The sequence below is a fragment of the Triturus cristatus genome, chromosome 5_2 (genome assembly GCF_964204655.1).
Source record: "Triturus cristatus chromosome 5_2, aTriCri1.1, whole genome shotgun sequence".
NCBI lineage: Eukaryota > Metazoa > Chordata > Amphibia > Caudata > Salamandridae > Triturus > Triturus cristatus.
The window spans coordinates 205,762,994-205,787,964 of record NC_140588.1 but is presented as its reverse complement, the minus strand read 5'-3'; the positions used below and the strand labels follow the sequence as shown (position 1 = coordinate 205,787,964).

Sequence of the window (24,971 nt, the reverse complement as noted above, 5' to 3'; positions counted from 1 at the left end):
GGAATGGTGTCTGCGGCCTGGCTGCGAGGTCCCGGAGGTCTGTAGACAAGGGGACTGTGAAGTGTGGTCCTGGGGTTGCTCTGGGTCAGGAAGTGGAGGTGTTATGTTTTGGAGAGGGGGTCGTTCAGGCTGGGGTTGGAGAGTTGGAGGGGGGGAATGTGTGCTCTGTTGAGTCCTCCTCCTGGGCGATTTCGGGGCAATCCTGTCTCGGAATCTTGCATCCGGGGGGATTGCGGTGGCAATGTCAGGGCCGGATGTGGTGTCGTTCCTGGTTCCTGTGAAGAATGCGAGGTCTGGTGTGAGGCTGTTGACAAGCTCCCAGATATATATGGCGTGCCTGTGTATGTAGTGCACGTTGAGGAGGATGCATGTCAGGGCTACGGTGCTGCGGTTGTACCGTGGCCCTTCTATGTTCGTGGGTGCACTGTCGATGGTGAAGGATCGCTGGCAGTGTCTGCAGGAGACCTGTCCGTGGGTTGTGTTGAGCGTGTATAGTTGTCCACCGGTGTGTCTCCCGGGGTTGAGTGCCTGGAAGGCGGTGTAGTCATGTTTGTGGTTCATGGCCGATCCACGGCTCCTTGCGCTGCTCGGGTCGCGGATGGGCACAGACAGGCTTGCCTCATGCACACCTTTGAAGCGCCTGCATCACGCATGCTGTGCGCGTCCACTGTGCGACTGTGCAGCGGACGCCACAAGTAGGGGAGGGCTGAGTGAGGATTGGCTGTGCTGCGGCATCGGCTGTGGAGGGTGCGTGGCTGCAGGGCCACCAGCGGCATGATAAAGGATGAGGGCGGACTAACAACCAACAGACAGCTAGTGATCCAGACACTACACTGAAAGCCCAAAGGATACCAATTCTGATTTAGCACAATGAAGTGATGGATCACATACAAAGATGGCAAGTATACAATCAGGCAGAGGTAATTGGCCTAGGCTCCAGCTGGGGGCTTCAACACCTCCCAGGAGAAGGCAAGACACAACGGCGGTGTATTATGTGTGGAGTTGCTGGGGAGAGAGTGTGGCCTTGACCACAGTCAGGGGACTCACTGACTATGTAGTGTAAATTATGAAATATGGGCTTGCACTGGGGTCAAAAATGAAATATGGGAGTGCAATGGGGTCAAAAATGAAATATGAGCGTGCACTGGGGGCGAATCATCTTTGCAGTGTCTCAACTACGATCTCACTCTCAGAGCCCAAGCAAGGAAAACCGCCGCCACTTGCTACGGTCTGCTCAGAACAACCCGAAAAATATGCCCTCTCTTATCCTGCCACTCAAGAAAGCTTTTGATCCAGGCCCTAATCCTCGCCAGGTTAGATTAAGGCAATGCTCTTCACTTGGGTGCCCCCAACTCAGTGATTGCCAAACTACACACTGTAAAAGATTTGGCAGCTAGACTTCTTACGGGCACAAAAAAACGTTGCTCAGCAAAGCCTGCCTTACGTTCCCTTCATTGGCTCCCGGTACAGGAGAGAATACATATTAAGTCCCTCTGCATCGCGCATAAGGGCTGTAGGAGAGTAGGATCTGCTTCACATGGGTACCACCACTTTTTGCTGGTGTTTCACTGTTTTTCGACCTTAGTCTGGCTGTGGCCCTGCTAATCAGGACCACAGCCTAGCTGCTTCCTCTCTAAAATGGTTTCCATGTACATTAGATACATATCTAATTGGATTCTGGAGTGCCTTATAAGCCCCTAGTGTATGGTATACTATGTACATAGGGCATAGGTACCTCAGAGGCCTACCACGGGCTGAAGCATTTATTATGCCACCCCTGAGAAGCACTCCGAAATGGCACCACAGGTCTGCTACTGCAGCCTGGGTAAGCGTGTGCTTGCACCCCTTACTGTGGTGTAGGCTACCTATATCACTACCCTATACAGACACATATAAGCCTATAAGCCACTCCTACGGCAGGCCTTGACAATCCTGAAGGCAGAGTGCTTGGTTTTGTGTGAGAGGGTGCCCAAGCATGAGCTGAGCCCCTCTGCAGCTTTCAGAATACTTCCTTATGGCTGTTCTGTGATACAGCCATACCATATACTCTTAAGTACATTATAAACTCGCGGTAAATGCTAACTTTGGGATTGCTGCATCAAAACATGTCGTGTTTGGTGTCAAACGCTTTGGAATACTACCCCCCGCCAATTCTGGTGGCGGGGGTAGCATTCCACCCTTCTAGAGGGAGAGACATGTTCACACTGGCTAAACCAGGTAGGACTTTCCTGAGCCCTGGCATCACAAAAAGGATGCCTCTGCCACAGACACGGGTCTGGCCTCCTGCTGCTAACCGAAACTCCAGCAGGGGAGGCCTGGACAATAGCTTTCCTGTCGAGGGGAGGTGTCCCCACCTCCCCAGACAGGCTGATGTGTATTGGGGCTGGGCGGGGGCACTCTCTGGTGCTTTGAAAGTCCTGCACTGGGGGCACACTTGGTGTCCCTGTGCATACTCCAGTTCAAACCGGTTGCAGGGGCTTCCTGCCCCTGCTCTGGTGTAAAACTGGACAAAGGAAATGCTTATAACCACCCCTATTTCCTGGCCCACCCATAGGTGGGGCCTTAGAGTTAGTCCATCCCCTAAACTTAGTATAAGTATAGGAATCCAGTCCCTTTAGAATTTAGATTATCCTGGACAAAACTCTGTAATGTACATCCTGGACCTTCGACTTTCTATCACGACTAGAAGATGGAAGAAATATCCCTTGGGGTCAAGGAGTGACTCCCCTGCTTGGCAGACACCAAAGAAGCAACTGACCGGTCTGCAATTCTGAAGCTCCCGCCAGACGCCAAAGTCTCTGCATCCCCAGATGTCGATTTTCAGACTTCCCAGAGGCTACCGTGAGTCCACAGCAAAGCTGATGCCCGTGGCTATCGTGGGTGACGTGGAACCTTGACCCCTGGACAACATGAACTTTTGCAGCAACATATCGTCCTGGTCCTCCTCGAAGTTGGGCTTTGGGATCCGAGTAGCCCCAGCCTTGAGCACCTCCTGTACCGAAGATTGTTGGCCTCCACTCCACGAGTGACCCGTGGGCCAGCTTCAAGTGCGACTGCTTGAGGCTCCTTTGCAATCACTAGCCCGTTGGCTAGCAGGTCCCCAACGAAGGTGACTCCTTTTCTGATTGGGCTTACCTAGTTGCTCCAGACATGCCCCGACTTACCCTCGCTGGGTGAGTCCCTCAGACCTTGCTGGACTGCACCGCAGTCCTTTCTCTGAATTCCAGTGACTTGCCGTTGCCAAGGCTTGTTGGGTCCATTCTGATTGCCGACACTGCAGCACTCGACAGACTTCGTGGGACAGCTCAAATCCGGCTCGTGGACTTCGTCAACGCCTCCTGGACCTTGTGGCTGAAGAGTCAAGACACCCATCAACTCACGTGAAGCACCCGACATCTGTGGGCATTGGTCCATCCTGCCCTAGGTCACTGGCTAGTGGCCCAGACTCTGTCCCCTCTGCTCAGGTTCCTTACATCCTAGATCCAGGCTTGGATCTCATCGTACACTTCTCCTCTTCATGGCAGCAGCAGTTCTTGCAGGCTTCCATTGAAATCGACGACACGACCCGACACCAAAAGACACCTATGCACCCGGCTTCCCTGGGTGAGGTAACTCGAGTACTCCAGTGCTCTCGTGGGTGCTAGCCCTAGAACTTCTTAAGTCCAAAAGGGTTTGGTCCAGACTCGATTTGAAGTGTCCCTAATCTTTAAATTTCCAACCGCGACATTGCCCATAGAAGAAAATAGGAAACTGCGGTTGTGTTTACACACTGCATACAGTCCCCGTGGGTCCCCTGTTGGGTGGTTCCTTGGGGTCCCAGCGATCCTAGAGGCAATATGCCTAGTGCCTTTCCAGTCGTGGTTCTTATACCACTTTTGTGGTATATGGTTTGGTACGCCCCTAGGGCCCAAACGTGTATTTGTGCTTTTACTGATGATTGCTATCTTGTAACTGAAGTACTTCGAACTCCAGTCTCATAAAGAGTCTAGAGGGGTGTGTGTTAACCTAAATACATATATTATAAATATATACCTGGTGTGGTTGTCCTTTCATTTGATCATTCAAGAGATTATAGACTGGTAAAACAAGCTGCTTTACATTCCTTCAAGACTGAGCCTGAAGGCTGCTCTCCATAGCTACCACTAGGATAGCTTTCTTATAAGGTTGTCTTTAACCATTCACCATAAGGGGTTGTTTGGACTGATACAAGGTGCCCACTAGAACTAGTGGACAGCATATATCAGGCCACCTTCTCAGAAGGGCTTGCAAGGCAAAGGCCCAACTAGCACCAAAAATGTGGTCAGACCATACAAGACTACTCGAAGTCTTCGTTCGGATGAGCTTTACCTGGCAGGGGATCCCAGAATTAAGAAGGCCGGAACAGGCGGCTGCCTCTTCTCTTACAATGCTTCGAAGCACTGGAACTCCCCACCTCTCCCTATCCGCAATGAAGCCAATCATCTGATATTTCACAAACATCTGAAAACTTGGCTATTTCCTTAAACCTCCCCTCCCCCATAGCTTTCGCTGCAGTGCTGAGATGCCTCCGGGTAGCCATGCGCTATACAAAAGCCGCAAAAAAAAAAATCAGTGTGTCAAGATCAACTATCCTTCATTGCACAACCAACTCAAGACCAACAAGCACTTCAACAATTATGTGGATCACAGACATTACGCAGCAGACGGACAAGCCGCATCCCTGATCCAACAACCAGACCGTCATCTCCAAATGGACTGCACGTTCGGATGAATACGCTTCCTCTGCAAGGAAAGGCAACAATTTGTGGGGCAACACAGACCCCTTGGCCCCTGCACACGTAACAGCACGCAACCTCATCATCACCGACAACACATGCATGTACACATACAACTTGAAGGCAGAAGAAAGTAATGTCCCTACCAATTGTGACCCGCACGGGTGAGCAGCACACTTTAAAAACCCATGCTTCATTGAAGCTCCTCTCGTTGGATATGCAAATGTGGTGTGACCTGTGTTGCATGCTGCAAGTTAGGGTGTCTGGTGTTGTGAAACCTCTTTTGCATGCCGTCATTTGAGTGCCAACTAACCACTACATGTTGATACATGGCTCTGAAATACTATCTGCAGTTAGACTGTAAACCAGTGCATCTAGACCCTCTTAGCGTGCAGTTCTTGACGCTAACCAGTAGAGCAACATTTTTTCCCCCATACGCCCAATGTTAAAATCATCGTGCAACAGTTTTTCCCATTAATAGTACACTCAATTGACCATTAGCGTGCAAATTTTAGCCGCAAACCCAAAAATGGGCCCCTAAGAGACAGGCAGTGATGCATGCATGCTTCCTGTCTAATGGAGTAGTGTTCTTCAGTTTCAGTTTCTCTTTTGAGCACATTGCTGGTTAGTGTTGAGAGGGCTGGAGTTTCTGGGTGGTGTCTGCTGAAGTTTGGTGGTTTTCAGAGTTTTGCTGTGTCCTGTGTCCTGTGTTTTGTGTCAGTGAAGTGTTGTGTAGTCATTTACTGTGTGTTACTGTCCTCTGTCCTTTGTTTTGTGGGGTGTCTGTCCTGGGGTAGTGCAGTTGGATACTTGTTGTTGACATTTCTGAGGGTTTTATTATTTGGGCTGTGGGATCACAGGTGTGTGGGGAGATGCCGGCTGTGGGCAGGATGGGCAGGATGTTTGAGGGGACAGTGGGGAGGTTCCTGTGACTGATCAAATTCCACCTGCCTCTGATGTTGGAGAGGGAAGGACGCATCCTGCAAGACTACAATGTGGCAGCGCGTAAGATACGGTGGGAGCGTGTGCGTGCGCATATGCATAGCAAGTCTGTGTCACCCACTGCGCTGGAACGACTCTTAGCAAATTACTGCCCTAGCTGGCACACAGGCACAGATTGTGCTTACAGGCAGACGATTGTTTGTGTACGGCATGTGTGACTGTCCATTAACTATCCAGGGAAGGGAGTCTGTTAGCTGTGTGCTGGCCAGACGGTAGTCACAAAATAGCTGCCCTAATGGAGTGTGGGATGTTAGCTACGCTGCCCTGTGAACATAGTTGATGTGTGAAAAACATCTGTTTAGTGACAAAGGGTCTAGGAAAGTGGGCAGCTTCAGATTGTCATACACCAACAACCTCTGTGTAACAGCTTAGTGCAATGTGCAGCTACACATTTGTGCAAAGTGCACGTAGAACATCAGGATGCATGGAGTAATGTTGCCTTGTGGATGTCTCACACTATGAATATGGTCATGTCAGCTAGCATTACAGCTTTCTCTGTCCAAAATCATCTGTCACAAGCCTGGTGTGGATGTCAGTCAGAGTTGAACCAATCAGGTAGTCAACACGAGACGCCACACTAAAGTTAGGTTGCATTTGCTGTCATGGTGATGATTGGTATGAATAATAAGTTACATATGATATCACGTCTTGATCAAATACATATTTCTTGCCTTGTCTCACAGATGGATGACCGCCAATAACACAGGGGGACATTGACAGCTTCGAGGACTCACACGACACTGGTGAGTTGGGACCTAATTTATCTTCATCTTGTGTTGGCTTGGATGTATGGGTCACATGAGCACCGTTGCATCATGAAGTATGTATGTGTTTCCCATCTAGCCTGCCTACAGTGTGATGATGTATTTTGGTTCTCAGCGGTGTGCAACATCCGGTAAGTGACTCTGGACAAATGCATTGGTCTCACTGTTGTGACTTGGCCCATCCCCAGTCAGTGACACACATTGCAAGTGAGGTGCATATCATCAAGGCCATTTTGATAAGTGAACGTAAGTGTCCTCACATGTGGTGTAGTCAATCTGGGCCTAGCATCATTATCTGGGCAGCGTCAATACATTCCACATGCATCAACGCTTACTTGTCAAAGAGGTACAGTGTCATGCTGTGTTGAGTGTGGATGGGTCGTGCTATGGGGGTTGTGTTTTGCGTACCACGGCAACACCTATTGTATCAGAGGCTGCCCCTGTCGTCCAAGTGCATCATTCATACCTGGCAGTGCACAGCTTCCCAGGAGTAACGTCCAGGTTGTATTCAGGCCATTTTGGCAGGGATGCTTTTTTCTCCTCAGGTTTGATTAGTACATGTTAGCTTCTTTGTACAGCACACATGGGATTAGAGAGTTGACATGGTGTGTAGAATTACTGCAAGGTGACCCTTCAAGTACAGACAGTTACCGACATCATTTCCCACAAATGTATCTTTCATGTATGCTGCACAACGCTGCACACATGATACCTACACAATGGCATTTTGTGAGTGTTCATGTCCCGGGAGAAAGTCCTCCCTACACATGTGCAAACATCCCTGCTGGCAGACAGCCTTGAACTCTGGTGCATGATTGCCTGTGTTTGCACAGTCGTGAATAACAGCAAACATGTGCTGTGGGACTCACATGCCTGCACATGGACACCGTACCTATCCTGCAGTCCAGTGTCACTGTTGTGGATGAGGGTGGTGCTACACATGGAGAAGTAATGATTTAGTCATACCTTTGCTTGTACATTTCAACCTCTGCACGTGTATGTTATGGCCAAAAGTTTAGGCACAGTCAAGAAAATTAGTTGGTGACAGGGCATGTACCATGCCATGCAGTGTCATGTCAGTCTCCCCAGCATGTAGTCACTGATCAATGCTTCAACATGTCATTGTCTGTGTCAGTTGCCAACTTCACATAGTTAAGCTGTAGTGTCTGCTCCCATGTTTAAGTAAACTTGTATTACAGGTGTGTATGAAGGGAATTCACATTGGCCAAGGGACACAGATTTGCCTTTCTGTATGTTTTACAGACAACATGACGCCTGGGCAGATACATGCCTTCCAGGTTCAGAGGGCCATTTCCGGCATGCTAAGAAGGTTGCTAAGGGGTAACGCAACATGGCCAAGAAGTACCACGAGGAGTGTAGAAAAGGCACATGGAAGGCGGTGCCGGAGTATTCCATGGATGTCGCACATGCCCCCCCGGATCATCAGGTGTCAGTGGTGTGTCACAGCAGGTACAGGTTGGGCATTTACCTACGCCACGCCCCCCAACCCAAGGCTTTGTTCCACCTGCAACTGGGGATGAAGTGGTCCCATTCACAATGCGGGACAGGAGGCTGCTCCAGGACATTGTTGTCTCACTGGCCGATCTTAGGCATGAAGTGTCTGATGTAAACAGATGAGTTACGGACATTCAAAAGCACTTGGGACTGCCATGATGGGTGGACCTGTTGACCACCATCCCACTCTACTCCCTTCCGCCAACTCTTGTAATTGCTATGATGTGTTGTTAGGTTAGTTATGTATTAGTTAGGTAGTGTTGTTTTTAGTCAGTGTGAGCTAGTTAGGTAGGTATTAGAATGTAATTGGACTTCAGTATTTGGGTATACGTTTCCGTTTCCTTAGGGTGGGGGGTTGATGTTGTTTTTCTTAAAAAAATATTTAACAATCCCCTAAAAAATGTATATTTGTGTAGGTTCCATGTTTAGTCAGTTTATGTGTAGCTTCGGTGTCTATGTCCTGTCTCGTGGTGTGCCTTAAGGGTGGGAGGGGGTTAATGTCTATGATGTGTTGTTGCATGTTTAGGATTAGTTAGTGTAGGTAGTTTAGGCTGGTAAGATTGGTTGATAGTTATTTCATATTTTAGGATTAGTCATAGTGATAAGTGTTACTTTAGTTGACGTGCATATTGATACAGTTCTAGTAAAGTTTTTGATACTTCAGATATCGGCTTGTACTTATGTCCGGGGTGAGGTAGTGGTGTGTGGGTCATTCCATTGTATGCAACGTTTGCCATCACTGGACTATCCATTGGACTCGCTAAGTATGCTCATGACATGTAAGTTTGCATGATGTTTGGGGTCCGTATCCCTTAGATGTGTACACAACGAACTCGCTTAGCTGACAGGGTGTCCAATTTTGATGACGCCATAGTCTAGGCACAGTCGTCAGTGAGGTTCTACATCTTCTGTGTGACTCACAGATTTGTACTGCACATTGTGACCATTGTGCACATGAGCTAGTGAGATGGCATGGCAAGTGACTACAGTTAGCTACTGCTATCCATCATGGAGATGGATGTAGGCCCAAGGTTATAACGATTCTGTCACACACCTGCATGTCAAATACTCCTGCCACAGAGTCCATCTACATTGCACAGACCTAGCCACACTTGCTGTGTAGTGACATTGTGTCCACTTCCATTGAAAGATATGTTGCAGGACATATACGTTCACTCTCCCGGCAATGCCATAAATGTCTGTGATCTGTGTGCATTGTGTACTGGACATGAAACAGCAGTGTTCCTGCTTTACACAGGTAATGTGAGGGTAAGTGATGACTGGACATTTTAGTTTACACACGAAAGGTATTTTGGGTGTAGTGCTTTATGCTTTACAGAGTTTACAACCCCTAGATGTCTAGCATGAGTCACAGGAGCAGTCAAGTGTAGGATTCTGTCACAGCTAATGTCTGGGGTGTGTGACACTGTTCTGCTGCACAAGAGGGGGATATGTTGCATTGCTCCCTGTAGGGACAGCGTAATGTGGACTTGGCCCTGCTGTTAGTTCTGCCACTGGCTGATGTTGATGTCGCCCTTGAAATTTTGTCAGTTCATCTGACTATATGCTGTGTGCAGTGCCACACGCATAACTACACATATTGCCCGATAAGTTCGCAGTGGCCACAGCATGGGAGTGGGCATGTCTTAGGTTACATCTTTTGGCAACCGGGAGGGGCTGACTGACGGCTTGCACTTTGTGTTGAGCCACTATTTTAGGATCTACTACATTGAGGCAGACATTGTGGTACTGTATGTGTATGGTGGCCATGTGTCCTTCCGTGTCTTCATCAATGTGAATATGCAGTCCAGTATTTTGGGATGTGACATGCAATGTGCACCATCACAACAGACTTTGTCCACCACGTAGTGTGAGTGTAGATATGGCAAGAGATGTTAGTTTGCAATTGAGGAGGAGGACAGAACTCGTGACCAGAGACTGACTTGGAATTTTAAGCACACATGCCTTTTCATGGAAGGTTGTGGGGCTCGGTTGGTAGGTTGGTATATGGTTCTTTTGGAGCAATGGGGGCAATGCTAGTTCACACATACAACACCAACTCACTGCCTATCTGTATCAGGTGAAACAGTTACATTGGTCGTATTTCCCTTGCTGTACCTTCTGGCTGAATCAGTGTCCTGACACTTTTCAAATAATTCTATACTGTGGTGGTAAAGTCCCACACACATCTCTGTGAGTTAAATGATTTTATTTACATTCTGAGGATGAAGACTGGACCAGTGCTTGGACATACATGCACACATTGTATGTATACCCATTGGAGGGCCAGACACAGTAATTTGGTGGAAACAGGTCCAAGTGAAGAGGCATTGTTCAGTCCACAGGATGATAGCAGTGGCATTGACAGGTACAAAAGGGAAATGGCAGTCCAGTGGTGGTCCAAGGTGATTGTTGGAGGACAGTGGAGCCCTTTGCAAGGAGATTTTCCGTGGCATGATACAAAGCCAGGCAGCAAGGATGCAACTGGGCTTTGGGCACTGATGGCTGCTACCGCTTCCTCCTTATCAAAACAGCACATTCAAACTCATCTTCATCCTCTGATGAGTCATGTGCCTCACATGTGGGTGGTGGTATAGTGGGTGCAGCACTGTGAGGCACTGACACATCAGGTGGTGGAGCTGAGGCTGTGGAGTCAGCAGCAGCAATCCTCTGCACCAGTCCTTGTGGCAGCAATGACGTCATGAGCTGGTGCAGGGCATGATATATCCCAGCAACATAGGCCTGGTGTGCGGCCCTGGCAGCCATATCTTGTGCCTGCATCTGCATGGTGCTCTCCATTATCCGACACATGTTGTCCAAGCGCTGGCCAACATTGTTGGAGCCACTCTGAGCAGACAGTTGTTGTTCTCTCAGAAACATGACTCCAGCAATGTCAGCCATGGACCGTTGGTGGGCATCAAGCAGGCTGTGGGTGTCCGTGATCTTCTGCTTGTGGTCCCCTATGCTAATCAGACACCCACTCATGGTCTCAAGTGTGGCCGCTTGGCGCTCGAATCCCAACCGCACCTGTTCCACCATCTCACGCTGGACCCCGAGCACAGTTGGAAGGCTGAGTTTGTGTTCTCAGGGTCCGTGGAGGCTGCTGTGTTGTAAGGTGCTTGCTGCAGGTTGGTTTGTGCAGGGGTTGGGTTTGGCGCTGTGCTGCTGGGTTGCCCTGCTCCTGGAGATGGGGTGGTGAAGGAGTCTAGCGGTTCTTGCAGTACTTCATGATCGATGGTGGAGTATTCCTCCTCGTCATCAGTGAGTGTTTGGCCAGCCTGCTGTCTAGGAGGTGCTGTCTGCAATGTGACGGGGGAGATACAGTTAAACAGTGTTAGTCATGTACGGACATGCATTGGATGTGTTTACATGAAGACAGCAGGACAGTGTCCATTCATACTGTTTTTGGGGAGTTGCCTATTTGTTGCAGGATAATGATGGTTTAGCTGGCATTGCGGATGTTATTTTGTAGTTGTACATTGTCCTCTCACTGTTTCCAGCTATGACAAATGTGATTGTACAATATCTACACACAAGCGTCATTTGTTCTGTACTCTGTTCATTTGTGTGAGTCATGCTATTTGGGCCACATAGTAGTCAATGCTGATGGGTACTGATTTGTCTGTGTGTGCACTGCATTGTGGGCTGGTGTCACCTGCATCTTTGGTTTAGCTGCCCATTGTACCTTTCATATGGTGTGCCTTTGGGTTCTGTGCATTTACAATGCTGTGTTGAGCCAAACTGGGTAGGATATGGCTCTTGGTCGGAGTTGTGAGAGTTGTGCATTCTGTGATCTCAGATGTGTTGGTTACACCCGTGGTTGTATGTACATGGGGATGTGTCATAGTGTGACTTGCTTGTTTAACGATGTTGTCCAAACACAGCCACCTCAGTGAGGTGGTCTTAACCATGTGAATAGTTTGGGCCTGCAGGCATGCTAGTAATCATGCACTGTCAGTTGCCTTGTCAATGTGGCTCACGGACATGCACCATTGCAGGGTACAGCACATGTGCATGTGTTCTTGTCAAGTATGGTTATGTGTGAGTCGGGCAGACCTTAGGCACATTAGCAATTAAGGCTTACTAGCAGTATCAATATGTGCTGCACTATGTAGTACGCATGGACATCCATTTTGTTTTGTCTATTGTGATTTGTCTTGTGTGCATGTCGTAATTCCTTTGTTGGTGTAGCATACATTGCTGACTGCCCTCCATTTGGCTTACCCGTTATGAGTATGGTTATGCGTGACTTTGGATAGTTGTTGCGGTATGAACGGACAGGGGCATGTTCTAAAGGAAGTGGCTGGGTAAGGGCTTGGCCAACTTGTCTTCACGGATCTCACATACACTTTGTTGATGCCAGGTTCAAGCATGTTGTGAAGGCTGTTGTTCAGCCTGGCGTTTCACCCTGCTATGGTGGTATATTACACTGCTGTGCGCCAGTGCTGGCTGTCTTGCACCATAGTGCAAGGGTGTCTGCAGTTAGCGAGGTTTGTTCATGTGTAGGAAGTAGTTGCTTAATGCACATGGACGGAGCTGGAACATAATTTGCTAGCTTTCATGTGTGCTGCTTCATGCAGCACACATGGAAGTTAAACAAGCATTGGCATAGCCAATAGGTCTAGCCTTTGGGACCTTATAAGTATTTAGTTATGCAGCACAATATCCTTGGTGCAACAACATCAACTGTTGCAAAGCTAAACACTTATAAGGTCCCATAGGCGAGACCTATTGGCTATGCCAATGCTTGCACTGCAACTGCACGGGAGGTGCTGGTGCCGTCCAAGTACAAGCTCTGCAACTGTGCAGAGAGTTGGAGGTGCCGTCCAAGTAAAAGCACTGCAACTGTGCAGAGAGGTGGCGGTGCCCCACTATTTCAAGCACTGCAACTGCGTGGGAGGTGGTGATGCCATCCAAGTAAAAGCACTGCAACTGTGCAGAGAGGTGGTGGCACCCTCCGATTGCATGCACTGCAACTGTGTGGAGAAGTAGCAGTACTCTAATATGAGGGAAGTAGTAGTAGTACCTTCCCATTACAAGTCCTGCAATCGTACTTAGAGATGACCAGACTCTCCCACTGAATGTACTGCAGACATGCTGAGATGTGCCAGTACTCTCCCATCACAACCACTGCAACCATGCAGAGACGTGCCAGTACCACTGCACTGACGTCCTGCTCACAAGCACCGGTACTCTCCGTTTCTAATTAAGCAAGTGCAGGTACACAGCACCTGACAATGTAAATCACTGGATGGCTCAATGGGAAACACCCTTCAAGATGGATGTGCAAGGAAGAGGGTCCCTTTAAACAAAGCCATCTTAGAGCCCCCACTGCTCCATCACATCTTTGTAGCGGCTAGTGAGCTGTGACATTTCGGGGCGCTACAAAATATCACATATAACCTATATTTTTCTCCTTTTGACTTTGCTTGCAGAAATCTTGTTTAAAATGTTTTTGGATTATTGCTATTGTACTTATGAATACTTTTCTTAAGGTATGGCGATTTTCATAACTTTTATTATGGTGACATGTAAATTTTATGAACAGCATTTCACGTGTTTTTCTTTTCAAATGTAATAAAATCCTGCCACCTTAAGCAAATGGACAGCGAGGAGTGAACGTGTAGTTGACCCCCCCATCCCAGCCCCCTCTAAACACACTCATGCACCCAACTAAAAGCAAAGCCCAGCATGGTTAACACACACGCCCCAATGGCTCTAGACAACTCGCATTCCCAACAAAGGTGTGTCCTCTGCTCCTGTCAGCACCGGACTGAAAACATTACACAAGCATTGGTAAAGATGTTCCTGCAGCCTCACACTGGGACACCTTCAGTCTGGACTGGCACTTTGACTCATGCTGCTTTGCATGCTGGGACTCGAGCACAGGTGGGCAATGTTTACAGTCAAAGCGTCAAAAGCTCAGAACCATTGCACTTGCCGGTGTAAGGAGGAGATGCCAGGAGAGTTTACACTAGATGTTTTTCATGTCAGTTTTGGTAACTCATACAGATACTTGCTATCAGGATCAGTGGAGGCTTTAGCATAAAAAGTATTTTAGGTGAAAGCAAGTGGACGAGTGGGAGGATGGCGGGAGCGGAATGGGGAAAGTCACTGGGTGGTGAGGTGTCAAGCAGCGACGAGAAGACGGTGGTGGGAGGGACAGGTCAAGCAACAAAGGTATGCGTGTGGGGGTGGGAGGGGCATATTTTAAAACAAAGTGCTAAATAGGAGCTTAGACGGAAGCAATGACGGGCAGAGGTGCGAACGAGGAGGCGCGCGCGCTAAAAGGAAATAATAAAAACAAGCATTGTCCGCGCAGCCGTGAAAGTGACGAGGCCGCGTGACCCTGAAAGTGAAAGTGGCCAGATAGTGCCGGGAGCAGCAGCAGCCAGCGGGAGGGGGGGACGCGCTCTGTGGTGGGGGAGGGGGAGGAGCACTGTGATGCGACGAATGCGTGTTAATGTGCACGTAACCGCACGCTCTAGGCCAGCAAAAGCTTGTGGTGCGATTTCTAAAGCCCACTCACTAGATGTCTCGCCAGACCAGAGCATGCGCTGGCTCAGGCGAAACCTAAAAATTACATTTAGGACACATTCCTGTACATGTATATACCATGGAATTTGGATTTTCTAATGTAGGAGGCACATGACAGCACACATGATACAGGCAGTGACAAGGGGATTAAGGCTTTTCTCCTACTTTTGCTACCTTAGGTCCATAGTTTCTCTTAGGTTCAGAACAGCACTGTAGCATCTTCCCGCCTAACTTGATGCTGGATGGCAGCAGAGTCTCAATGGGTGCTGTTGTGGCACAACCACCACAGCACCCACTGCACACCCCATTTCCACACAAGCTTTAACTTGTTAGTGGACCTTTTCTCAAGTCAGCATCCAGCAAGTTGACATATCTTTCTGCCACATTGAGTGACTTTACGCTGCCTTGAAAATGGTGCACTGTGACTCTTGCAAAACCAACGTGAATAGATAAGTGATGTTGTGGATGCGATGGGGTGTTGGTAATATGCTACAATGTGTCAACACACATTACCCTCAAAGTTGACCACACGTGTGGTGTGTAAGTGGTCAGTTCTCTAATGTATGAGCATTATGCCTATTTCTGGTGCTGAAGCCTGGTCAACTCCACCATCACAAGTGATGCATATGTGCAGGTGATGTGGGTTTGTGTATGTGCCATGCAAATGTTGCCATGGATGATACCTGCTGTCATGGTTCGGTCATTCAATGCCTGGCTTGGCATGTGGGTCATGACTACCTGACTGCATATTTGTTCACTGACACAGCTGGCTTTCCAGGCTGTTTCTTTGATTTGCACATGATGGTGTGATGGACAAGTCACATCAGGACTGATGTGGAATGCTGTATTCTGTGTGTCAGATGTGTACATTTGGGGCCATTTAGTCTAGAACGTCGATGACATTATCGCCGTTCTAGCGGCATGTAACTGCTGCTGAAGCGGCAGTGACAGACTTGTTGTTGTGCCCTAGGGAAGGCTGTTAACCCTGCTTTAGCTGCAGTTTCCTGCCGCTAGGACGGCGATGATGTTATCGGCTTTCTTAATCATATGGCCCTAGGGATGTTATGTGTGCTATTTTACTTAGGGGTTGAGTGTGGCATTTGGCCAGTTTACATGATTATTTCCAATGTATCTATGCTTGCTTGTTGACATACTTTGTTAGTGAGACTGCTTTACAGGCACATTGTGGTTCAGCGAGTATGTCACAAAGACAAGGCATGCAGTACATATTGGTGTGGTACATTCCTGTTATGCATTGTTCATGTACTGTGGGGTTGTTGGCACATCACCCTGCTCATTGTCTTCCATCACCCTTTGAGTGTTGTGTGCTGTTTGTGTGCATTATTGGGGGGTGTTGGACTAGGCCCTTCTGGCAAGTTGACCCCTAAAACATTTTGCATTTATCATAGCCTTTTTCCTATGTTGTATTAGTGGTTTTAGGCCTCTAGGCTCTTTTACACTGTGTCCCAGTGGAAAGTGCGTGCACTCTGTGTATGTTTTAGTGAGACTGACCTGCCCTCCCATTGGAATGCATGGGGGATCTGAGTGACCGTGTTAAGTCCTGATGTGAGAGGAGTACAGGGTCAAGTTTGGTATGTGCGAACTCGTGAGATTGAATGCTGCGCGATGATGTGTGCGGCGTTACTGTGTCTAGTGTAGAAGTGCCACTTCTAGAAGCTGGCATGTCTGTGTAATAAATGTTTTTATGCCCCTGTGATGTATACAGGATAGGTTTTATACCTGATTCTATTGTGATACTGCTGAGGTCGTTATTGCGCCAGTAGTTACTGGTTGTGCTCTACAGTTATAATTTGTGTTACAGTTGGTATATGTTCTACATTTACAATTGGTGATTTGTGCTAACTCTGACAGTGGTCCATGTGGCCCTGTCTTGTGTAAATAGTCCCCTGTAAAATTCTGCCCAGTGCCAGTTGGCACAGTGTAAATTATGTGATTATCATCTAATGTGTTTATTATAATACAAAGGCTATTTTTTATATATAACCTTGTGTGGAGTTTCTTTTGTGGTGGGCCTAGGGTGTTGTTGCTGTGTGCGCGCGCAAATGCTTTACACATTGCCTCCGGGATAAGCCTGACTGCTCGTGCCAAGCTACCAAGGGGGTAAGCAGGGGTTATCTTTGGCGTGTAACTCCCCAGCCCTGACTTAGAGTGGTGGTCTCTGCCTGGCTTTAGCGCAAGCCTTAGCCAACCAGAGATCCCATTTCTAACATTGGTGATCAGCGGTGGGATTAGGACTTGCGTTTGCGCAGTACCACAGCGACAGCTGGCTGCACTACAAAACTCTGCATTTAGATAGTCACATGGAAAGGGATTATTGTTCTAACTTTGTTTTAAGTGTCATTTCTGTGGAAATGTGTTTCTTGTGCACTTTGAGTTGGGTGTCCTGCCAAGGATAGAAACCAGAAGCTGGAGGAGGTAACTGCCCTTGTGCAGACAGCTATTTCTTTGGTTGGCCTGCAGTAGAAGCTGGAGGAGGTAACTGCCCCTTTGCTGGTTGCTATTTCTTGGGCTTGCCTACAGTGGGGACTTAATTGGTATGGAGTCACTAGCTCGGGAGGGTAGATCATCCCCTAAGTGCAGTGTGGTTTCTGGATTCACCAGTAAGGGTGGGATCCAGTGGTGGCAGCAGATGTGTGTCCAGTGCATGTATTCCCATTCCCAGTTCCCGGAGAAATGTTACCTGTGTCACGTGGTGGTCAGGTTGAGAAATCAGGGGCGGTAGAAACTGTCTTACCAGTCTTGGGAGGGGTTTGGGGAGGAATGTGTGATGCGCTGGATGAATGTGAACGTCCCATTCCCAGTTCCCGGAGTAATGGTACCTGTGTCATGTGGTGGTCAGGTCGAGAAATCAGGGGCGGTAGAAACTGTCTTACCAGTCTTGGGAGGGGTTTGGGGATGAATGTGTGATGCGCTGGATGAATGTGAACGTCCCATTCCCAGTTCCCGGACTAATGGTACCTGTGTCACGTGGTGGTCAGGTTGAGAAATCAGGGTCGGTAGAAACTGTCTTACCAGTCTGGAGGGTGTCCCTGCAGTGCGGGCCTGCATCCGTGTTCTATTGCCCCAAGCAGGGAAGACCATCACGGTGGTGAATGGTCTGCCCTGCGTTTTGGCTGGAAGGGGATTGTGTTGGACTTGGTCCTTCTGGCAAGTTGACCCCTAAAACTTTTTGTATTTATCATAGCCTTTTTCCTATGTTGTATTAGTGGTTTAAGGCCTCTAGGCGCTTTTACACTGTGTCCCAGTGGAAAGTGCGTGCGCTCTGTGTATTTTTTAGTGAGACTGACCTGCCCTCCCATAGGAATGCATGGGGGATCTGAGTGACTGTGTTAAGTCCTGATGTGAGAGGAGTACAGGGTCGAGTTTGGTATGTGCGAACTCGTGAGATTGAATGCTGCGCGATGATGTGTGTGGCGTTACTGTGCCACTTCTAGAAGCTGGCATGTCTGTGTAATATATGTGTTTATGCCCCTGTGATGTATACAGGATAGGTTTTATACCTGATTCTATTGTGATACTGCTGAGGTCGTTATTGCGCCAGTAGTTACTGGTTGTGCTCTACAGTTATAATTTGTGTTACAGTTGGTATATGTTCTACATTTACAATTGGTGATTTGTGCTAACTCTGACAGTGGTCCATGTGGCCCTGTCTTGTGTAAATAGTCCCCTGTAAAATTCTGCCCAGTGCCAGGTGGCACAGTGTAAATTATGTGATTATCATCTAATGTGTTTATTATAATACAAAGGCTATTTTTGATATATAACCTTGTGTGGAGTTTCTTTTGTGGTGGGCCTAGGGTGCTGTTGCTGTGCGCGCGCGCAAGCGCTTTACAGATTGCCTCCGGGATAAGCCTGACTGCTCGTGCCAAGCTACCAAGGGGGTGAGCAGGGGTTATCTTTGGCGTGTAACTCCCCAGCCCTGACTTAGAGTGATGGTCTCTGCCTGGCTTTAGCGCAAGCCTTAGCCAACCAGAGATCCCATTTCTAACAGGGGGCAACTTTTATCCAGCAGTCTACATGGTCAACTTGTCACATTGCATGTGTGTCTGGTATGCAGACTCACTAGATGTTTCCTCACCTGGTGTACATGAGACTGCATCTCATAGACAGGCAAGGGGGCTCATTGCATGGTGATGCAGGTGATGTCAGATTTTGCCCCTTGCCACATCACCATACACATACAAATTGCCTGCACCGGGACACATCTCACAGTGAGGCCGTGACTACTGATGCACTGTGCATGTGACTGTTCATGTGCACAATGAGGCGTGCCACCACCAATGTCAGCACACCTGCAGCATTGTGCAAATGTGTCTGAGTTGTGTGCATGGTTGTGTCTGCACAGCAATGTCCACCTATTTGCACATGCACATTCCTGAACACCATTCATACACATGTGTAGATAGCTGCAGGTGTTCTGACATTGGTGGTGGCATGCCTTATTGTGCACATGAACAGTCACACGCACAGTGCACATGCTATTTGGCAGTTGAGGGAGATGTGTTCTTGTGCAGTGAATTTGTATATGTGTGGTAATGTGGCAAGGGGCCCATTTTGCCACCCTACTGCATGTCAGGTTGTTGTTCCACTCTGTACTTTGAGGGGGCACTTATGGCATGTTCTGACGTTGATCTCGACCTATTTAGTTAGTTATTTAGGGCTAACTTTCCTGTGCTAAGTAGGAGGTCTGTATGCTGGCCAATGTGTGTTGTGCAATGTGTTGTTTGAGAAGGGTGATATGTCCCTATGCCAACATGAACAGGGGTGTTAGGGACATACATTGCACTTCAATTAATGTAATTGGACATGAGTGCCACTGTGCCCATCACCCCCCTTCCCCCCGTCCCTGGTTGATGCTTACCCTGGTGTTGTTGTGTCTCTTCACATTCGGCACTATCCTGGCCCGCAACTCCGACCACCGTCTCCTCACTGATGACTCAGGACACTTGCTCCTCCAACTCGTCCAGCTCCTCCTGTGGCGCTGGACCCCCACCTCCAGTCTGCCACGCTGTTTTCACGTTGGCCGCAAGTTTCTCCTTTGGTTTGCCTTTTGTATCATGCCAACGCTTCTTGCAGTCATCCACTGTCCTTCTCATCTCTCCTACGGCATTCATCTTGGACACTATCTCCTCACATATTACTTTTTTCCTGGCCAATGTCACTGTGGAGGTGACAAACAGTTCTTGTTCATGTTCTGTCACCTCCGCTATCAGGACCTGGTTCTCCTGCAGGCTGAACTTTGGATTCCTCTTCCTCTTGGCCTTCCCCATGGTCTCTGGCTGGTCCTCCTGGGTATCTGTGGTGATGTTTCTGGCCTCAGCAATGGTCCCAGCTTCTTCCATAGCTCCTCTTGTATTTTCAAATTTTTTTTCAGCTTTGGGGCACATTTATAGTGTATTTTCCCGCTCTACGGGTCCAATGCAAGGTGGTACTAATAAGCGATGGGATTCTCGCACTGATTGGCCCTTCGCCACTTTTTCCACGTTAGCCTTCATTTTGTTATCGGCAGCACACAAAATCTATTGCCCTCCTTTTCCGCCGGAAAAGGTATCTATCGCCTGTCAGCAGCATCTTGCTGATACGCCGCTAAAGTGGCGATGGATTCTGGCGAAGTGCGGCGGTAAGAATATTATCACTAAAGGGGGATTAGCGATAAATATCGCCAGTTGTTGATAATATGCCCCTTTGTCCTTTTATATCTCGGACTTGGATGGTACTGTGCTAATCCCATGCTTAAATACTTTGATAGAAAAGCAGACATTTGAGGTGAGCAGATCTAGAGTGTCGCTTGTGTTGAGAGTGCTCTAACAGGAGGCACTTTCCAACTAAACTTGAGAACTACCCAGGGTTCTTTGATTTTTTTTTTGCATAATTTATTCATCACTCTATGCCAGAATGGGTATTGTTTTGACTTACACTGGGTGCTCCCTTGTGTCTGGACAAAGCTATACCTCTCTGAAGAGCTCTAATTAGAGCAAAACACTGTGTTAGGGGTTGCTTTTACTCATTTCAGGTTGGCTTGGTTGGTATTTTACCAATTCAAAGCTGTAATACTGTGCCTGGAGTGGTAAATGGCTTTTGTCATTTTACAGCTCATCATGGACAGCACTTGCTAGTCCTATGTTTAAAGACTTTGTCCTTTTCTATCTCGGCGTGGATAGCACTGTGCTAATCCCATGCTTAAATACTTTGATAGAAAAGGAGGCATTTGAGGAGAGCAGATCTACAGTGTCGCTGGTGTTGAGGGTGCTCTAACAGAAGCTGCTTTCCACCTAAACTTGAGAACTACCCAGAGTTCTCTGCTTCTTTTTTTGCATAATTTATTCTTCACTCTATGCCTGAAAGGGTATTGTTTTGACTTATACAGGGTGCTCCCTTGTGTCTGGACAAAGCTATCAATCACTGAAGAGCTTGAATTGGAGCGAAACATTGTGTTAGGGGTTGCTTTTACTCATTTCAGGTTGGCTTGGCTGCTATTTTACCAATTCAAAGCTGTAATACTGTGCTTGGAGTGATAAATGGCTTTTGTCATTTTACAGCTTAGCATGGACAGCACTTGCTAGTCCTATGCTTAAAGACTTTGCTGTAGAAATGGCAAAAGACTTTCGGGCATATTAGCAAGGGCCAGATCACTGCTTTATCGGCACTTTTTGCCAATAAAGCGGCGATTTTTTTATCGCCCAATTACCAAGCAGTTGCTAACAGCAGTTAGCGACAGCTTCCAGGCGATAGTGATCAGTTTGGGGACTGTTTTGCATGTCAGCAATATTTATTGCTAATGACATGCAAAGTGGGTGTACCCAAACTGGTAGCGACTGAAAGCAGTCGCTAACACAGCTATCGCCTATTAGCAATACCCGCGGCGCGATAAGAAAATGCGCGCTAACTGCTATTAGCGCCAGGATTTTACACCTGGTAAAAACCTGACTTAGCTATAATAGTCAATGGGAGGTGGATTCTACGGCTACGTCCCCACCTGCCTTTTAGCGAGATTTTCCTTAGCGATAGGATTTTTGTCGCTGGAATTCTCACGTTGTAGATGGGATTCGCCGCTATCACTGGATTCCTATCCCCGTGGAGATAAACGTTGGTAATACTGCATTATCTCTGCAATAGAATCCAGCGATAGAAGGCGATAAAAAAAATCGCGCTAAAAACATTTTGCGATAATTATCGCAAGTTGTTGCTAATATCCCCCTTTGTCCTTTTCTATCTTGGCGTGGATGGTACTGTGCTAATCCCATGCTTAAATACTTTGATAGAAAAGCAGACATTTGAGGTGAGCAGATCTAGAGTGTTGCTGGTGTTGAGAGTGCTCTGACAGGAGCTGCTTTCCACCTAAACTTGAGAACTACCCAGAGTTCTCTGCTTCTTTTTTTGCATAATTTATGTGCCAATATATTCCTGAAAGGGTATTGCTTTGACTTATACTGGGGGCTTCCTTGTGTATGGACAAAGCTATACCTCTCTAAAGAGCTCAAATTAGAGCGAAACATTGTGTTAGGGATGGCTTTTACTCATTTCATGTTGGCTTGGTTGGTATTTTACCAATTCCAGAAGTAATATTGTGCCTGGAGTGGTACATGGCTTTTGTCATTTTACAGCTCAGCATGGACAGCACTTGCTATTCCTATTCTTAATGACTTTGCTGTAGAAATGGCAAAAGACTTTGTCCTTTTCTATCTCAGCATGGATGGTACTGTGCTAATCCCATGTTTAATACTTTAATAGAAAAGCAGACATTTGAGGAGAGCAGATATAGAGTGTCGCTGGTGTTGATAGTGCTCTTACATGAGCTGCTTTCCACCTAAACTTGAGCACTACCCAGAGTTTTCTGCTTCTTTTTTTGCATAATTTATTTGTCACTCTATGCCTGAAAGGATATTCTTTTGACTTATACTGGGTGCTCCCTGTGTTAGGGCTTGGTTTTACTCATTTCAGGTTGGCTTGGTTGGTATTTTACCAATTCAAAGCTGTAATACTGTGCCTGGAGTGGTAAATGGCTTTTGTCATTTTACAGCTCAGCACGGACAGCACTTGCTAGTCCTATGCTTAAAGACTTTGCTGTAGAAATGGCAAAAGCATTTCGGGCATATTAGCAAGGGCCAGATCACCGCTTTATCAGCACTTTTTGCTGTTAAGCGGTGATTTTTTTATCGCCCAATTACCATGCTGTCGCTAACAGCAGTTAGCGACAGCTTCCAGGTGATAGTGATCGGTTTGGGGCCCGCTTTGCATGTCAGCGATATTTATCTCTAATGACATGCAAAGTGGGCGTACCCAAACTGGTAGTGACTGAAAGCAGTCGCTAACACAGCTATCGCCTATTAGCAATACCCGAGGCGCAATAAGAAAATGCGCGTTAACAACAATTAGCGCCAGGATTTTACACCTGGTAAAAACTTGACTTAGCCATAATAGTAAATGAGAGGTGGATTCTACGGCTAAGTCCCCACCTGCCTATTAGCGAGATTTTCCTTAGCGATAGGAATTTTGTCGCTGGCGATATTGCCAGTAAACCGTCGCTAACTGCTGTTAGCGACAGCTTGCTAATGGGGCGATGAAAATATCGCCGCTTTAGAAGCAAAAAGTGGAGTGGAGTGGTAAATGGCTTTTGTCATTTTACAGCTCAGCATGGACAGCACTTGCTAGTTCTATGCTTAAAGACTTTGCTGTAGAAATAGAAAAAAAATTGTCTTTTTCTATCTTGTCGTGGTTGGTACTGTGCTAATCCCATGGTTAAATACTTTGATAGAAAATCAGACATTTGAGGTGAGCAGATCTAGGGTGTTGCTGGTGTTGAGAGTGGTCTAACAGGAGCTGCTTTCCACCTAAACTTGAGAACTACCCAGAGTTCTTTGATTTTTTTTTTTGCATAATTTTTTCGTCACTCCATACCTGAAAGGGTATTGTTTTGATATATTCACAGAAAAAAACATAGGTTTTAGAGAAAGTTATAGTTAGCTGGACATTTCTCTCATACAAAACCCGTGAAATACCCCCGTTATAATTAGTTCAGCTAACTATAACTCGCGCCCCTGCAATGCACTGCTGATGATGTCACATATTACATTACTCAAATGACATCACTCATGACATCACTGATGACATCATCTATGTGATAAATTGATGCATCTTCTCACACCCTAATATAACCTTTGATACACACACTCAAAATTACAGACGGCCATTCTCAAAAGCATAGACACTCCAATACCAATAACTACATACCTACTCATTGATTCTTAGGTCTACACACACATCCACTCACTCACCTGTACAGTTACTCATACTTACAGTCACTCAGTACAGGACTATCATATGCACTTATACACCTATATAGACACTCACACACCACCACTCATCCATAGAGGTATTCACACACCCAGTTAGTCATGCAAATAATTAATCACACTCCCATTTACTCACCTATACAGTTATACACTCACCAGCTCACTTACTCATAAAAATACTACCACATTCTTACGCTCTTATACAATCACTGATACAAGGACACACTCATCCAGACAGCTACTCTCACAATCACACATTCTCACATATAGCCATTTATATACTATAACACACATATATACTGCCTTTCACATATGTAGTTACTCACACATGTACCACTGAGGTATACAGTCAATCACTAACACACCCATACATACACTCACCCACCCATACAGTCCATCACAGATGCACTCTTAAAACCATGCACCCAGTGAATCATCCACTCACACATCTATGCACAGAGTCATACACAACACACCTACACAAACACTCAGGCACCCATACAGATACTCAGACAACCAATCAATAACCCATATTGACACTCATGCAGCTATTCGCAAACCCATGCAGCCGCTTACAAACCAACAGACAGACGAATACAGACATTCACACAGTTTAGTCACTAACCCATGCATTCAGTAAGTTATGTTTAATCACTCACTTATAGAGTCAGTCACACACCTAGGAAATCATCTATTTAGACACCTATACACCCACTCATTCTTCAACACGCCTTTCCTTATATATATTAAAACATATTTAAACTTTAGAGAAACACACAGTCACTGGATGATGTCATCAGTGATGTCAACAGTGATGTCATTTGAGATGTCATCAGTGATGTCATCAGTGATGTCATTTGAGATGTCATCCGTGATGTCATCAGTGATGTCACTGACCATGTCATGAGTGAGCGGGGGCACAAGTTCTAGTTAGCTGAACTAACTTTGGGGCATATTAGCAAGGGCTGGTGAATACTTTGGCTGGTGAATACTCACTGCCAATGCTGAGGTGACATGGTAAGGTTCGCTGAAGACAGCACACTGTGATGTTGAGGGGCCCGTGCCCATCATGCTAACACAATGAC

The 24,971-nt window shown here is 47.0% G+C and overlaps 1 long non-coding RNA gene across 2 annotated transcripts in view; it reads left to right on the top strand.

Annotated features, from left to right (window-relative positions):
• LOC146822804 (uncharacterized) overlaps positions 1-24,971 on the top strand; it is a 175,211-nt gene that overhangs the window by 63,698 nt on the left and 86,542 nt on the right. Inside the window, exons 4-5 of one of the 2 annotated variants that reach the window (XR_014961834.1) lie at positions 6,440-6,499; positions 7,784-8,609. This is a non-coding gene — a long non-coding RNA (uncharacterized LOC146822804). Of the gene's footprint in view, positions 1-6,439; positions 6,500-7,783; positions 8,610-24,971 lie in introns of those variants that run through there. The other variant, XR_014961835.1, reaches the window with a different exon arrangement.